This window comes from Marmota flaviventris, chromosome 9, assembly GCF_047511675.1.
Source record: "Marmota flaviventris isolate mMarFla1 chromosome 9, mMarFla1.hap1, whole genome shotgun sequence".
Lineage (NCBI taxonomy): Eukaryota > Metazoa > Chordata > Mammalia > Rodentia > Sciuridae > Marmota > Marmota flaviventris.
The window spans coordinates 108325693-108329538 of record NC_092506.1 but is presented as its reverse complement, the minus strand read 5'-3'; the positions used below and the strand labels follow the sequence as shown (position 1 = coordinate 108329538).

General features: G+C 38.2%; 1 pseudogene; it reads right to left on the bottom strand.

The window, feature by feature from the left end:
• Positions 1-2494: 2494 nt before the first annotated feature.
• LOC114088912 (olfactory receptor 8G50-like) lies at positions 2495-3432 on the bottom strand (annotated as a pseudogene).
• Positions 3433-3846: the final 414 nt, after the last annotated feature.

Here is a 3846-nt window from a genome sequence, read left to right as displayed (position 1 = left end):
AAGACCTTGACCTATCCTGGCATATGGCACTTGAGAACCTAAGAAGCTGCTCCTAACTTTCCAAGAGTAACATTTTGATGAATGTCAGCTGATTTTAATAGTGTATAGGAACAAGATCAATTTACCAACTTGATCTTAATTAACTGACAGGAGAATTATAACCAAAGAACAATCATATATATATATTTATTTTTTTTTTTTTTAAAGAAAAGACATTAGTTCTTTTAATGTAACTTGAGATGTATGTTTGTGTCAGCCACACAAAAAGTAAGTAAAACTGGAGGGTATGAAGAAGGGTTCTTAGACAGGAGTGCCTGATAACTCTCAAAAGACTATCAGAGTTAGAGTGGTTTTTTTGTTTGTTTGTTTGTTTTTGTTGTTGCTTTGTTTCTTGAGTCAATTTAAGACCTACAAATATTCATAATTTCTTCTATAGGCAGACTGAGTCTGTGTTTGCTAGAATGATTATGTAACCCTCAGTGACAGAAATAAAGGGTCCCTACTCAACACAGAGGTAATTCCAATAGAAAGTATTTTGCAAACATCAGATGGCATTAGTAGCTTAATTACATCTTATGGGGAAATTTGTGGCATTATAAAAACTAAATATTGTGTATATTTTTCTAACAACTCTGCTAATGTTTCTAAAGCCTTAACTAGCATATTTGTGCCCCCTGGAGCATTAATGAGTTACCATCTTCATGGTTTCCAGTCACCAGCCAATAATATTAATTGCTTCATGCTAATTGTTTCTAAGAAGTATGATTTGCTGTCTCATTGTTTATTTTCTTATAAAACTCCTGCTTTGTGTACCCCTCTTTCAGTCACACATGCAATACCATCATGGACATCTGAACTATTCTGATGCTAACTACCCTTAACTCTACATGCCCCTCCTGATGGAGAATAAGAACTTTGAATTTCCTTTCCCTAGATGTCACCCCTCTTCCGCAGGAAGTAGTCAGAATGAGTAAACATCCAAATACCCTAAAAGAATTTAGGGGCTCAAATTCCTTGAGGGGGAATGTAAGGGGACAAGTAGGTGAGGATGTTGGGAACAAGTAGTTAAAAGGAGCCCAATGTAATGAATTCCTACATGTTTTCTTTAGCCAAAAAGCAGCCCTACCTGGCCTTAGGGGACAGAATATGTCACATTCATCAACAAAAGGAGGCAGTGGATGAAGGTCTAGTGGTCAGTGTAGATGAAGAATAATGGGAGTTGAGAGAGGGTGATGACTCATTATCACTGGTTATCAAACAGAGAAGACAATGGGTTGCAAACAGCTAACCTGTGGGATTACAATTCCCACTTCAATGGGTTGCTAAAGATTACCTCTGTGCACTTGCTCCTTCCTGCTCTTAGGCTGGGATGCAGAGAAAAAAGTGAAGGTGGGGCTGGGGGCAGTGGCACACACCTGTAATCCCAGCAGCTTGCCTGGCTTGCTTGGGAGGGTGAGGCAAGAGGATCATGAGTTCAAAGCCTGCATCAGCAAAAGTGAGGTGGTAAGCAACTCAGTGAGACTCTGCTCTAAATAAAATACAATCTAGAGCTGGGAATGTGGCTCAGTGGTTGAGTGCCCTGAGTTCAATCCCTGCTACCACCCACGAAAAAAAGAGAACCTAGGGGTTTTGATGTCTGTTAAAGAGCAAGACACGTCCACTACTATGGACACCCAGCTTTGGGACCCCTTCTGTTTGGAGAAATCTATTGCTATCTCTTTCTCAAATAAAATGTGCTTTCTACACTTGCCTTGGCATTTCTCAAGTGTTCAATCTTCAGAACCAGTGGAACTTGTTTCTGATATCCAAGACTGATATCAGTATTATTATTTCCTGAATAGACATAATCTTATCACTTTTTATGTTCCTCAGTATTCCTTTATATAGTTCTATATACTTTGTAAAAATTAGAGATTATATTTTGTATATTCCAAATAGATAAAGCTATTTTATTTTTATTTTTTATTTATTTTGATGTGGTACTGATAATCCAACCCAGGACCCCACACATGCTATGCATGCAATCTACCTCTGAGCCACAACCCCAGCCCTAAAACCATTTATTTTAGATTACAATTTTAGAAATACTTGCTGAGACACTTACTTAAGAAGGCCAGGTTCATAAAATATTGATAATAACAAAGAATAATAATCATATGTATTTATTTCCTGATTTAATATAAATGAATTGTGCCTGAAAAGACTCATGCTCCAAACATAAAATATGAGCAATATTTTGAGGACTTCAAAGAACTTTTTCAAATATTTGGAGGTTCTACAGGTTATGCAGTATAAATGGATTCTGGGGTTTCCCAGTGGGGTGCTGTCTTCAATGGGTCTGATGCTGTGTATCCAGTCCTATCCTTGGATCCTTTCTTATAAATAATCAAGTTCAAGCAAACAATCTCATGCCTTCAGGAAATCCATCGTTATAGAATTATTTCCTTACTAAATCTGTACAAATTATAAATTTTTGCTAAACAATAATACTGTTTCAGAAACTTTTATTTCCAAGGAGTTTACTTAGGGCCACTTTGACATCCTTATTCCTCAGGCTGTAGATCAGAGGGTTTAGCATGGGCACAATAATAGTGTAAATCACAGAGGACACTTTCCCTTGGTCCATGGAGCTGACTGATGATGGCTGCAGGTACATGAATGCTAGAGAACCAAAGAAGAGAGCGACAGCTGAGACGTGGGAGCTACACGTGCTGAAGGCTTTGTACCTGCCCTCAGTGGAGCGAATGTGCAGGACGCTGGCTACGATGAAGATGTAGGAGCTAAGGATGGACAGGCTGGGAAAAATGATATTAAATGCACTTGGGCACATACCTACTACCACATTTATAAATGTACTGGAGCAAGAGAGCTCTAGTAGAGGAAAAATATCACAAAAGTAATGGTTTATTATATTATCCTTACAGAAAAGCACTCTTAGCATGCATGCTGTGAGAGCTATGGAACCAATCAAGCTCATGCTATATACCCCAAATACCAACCATAAACAGACTTGATTAGACATGGTAATATTGTAAAGCAAGGGGTTACAGACGGCAACATAGCGGTCATATGCCATTGCTGACAACATGTGACACTCTGCAATTGCAAAAAAAATAAAAAAGTAGAGTTGAGACATGCATTCAGGGTAGGAGATGGTGTTTTTCTCCATCACAAAGTTGACCAGCATTTTGGGGACAATCACAGTGGATTGAGAGAGATCAATGAAGGAGAGACTGCTGAGGAGATAGTACATGGGGTGTGCAGGTGAGAGCTGAGCCCAATCAGTGTGATCAGGCCCAGGTTCCCCACCACTGTGAGCACATAGACTCCTAGAAAGAGGAGGAAGAGGGGCACCTGGAGCTCTGGTTTGTCTGTTAATCCAGCCAGGATGAACTCAGTTACTACAGAATAATTTCCTTCTGCCATTATCTTCTGAGAGTTCTAAATAGGAATAGAAAAAAAAAAATAATAGTTATTTACTGTCTGATCACACAGTGATGTGTATAAGAGAGAATTCAATGGTTTTTAGCCAGGTATTTCCTTTGCTTTTCAACCCTCAATTATGTCAGCTGTCAAAGATGTTGGTAACACATGAATATGTGACATGTCAATAAATATCATATATAACTATCCCTATGTGTTTTATGTGCTTTAAAATGTGTAATTGGTAGGACCCAGTCTCTGAACACACAAGGAACTGTTTTGGTAACTTTGCATTATCTGAGTATTTTCCATTCTTTGTGTAATACTCTCCAGTCCTCTGCAGAGCAAATTCTTAGTTGTTTTTTTTATGTGAAAAATAACAATAACATTTAAAGAAAAACACACTGAGATCACATGTAATGA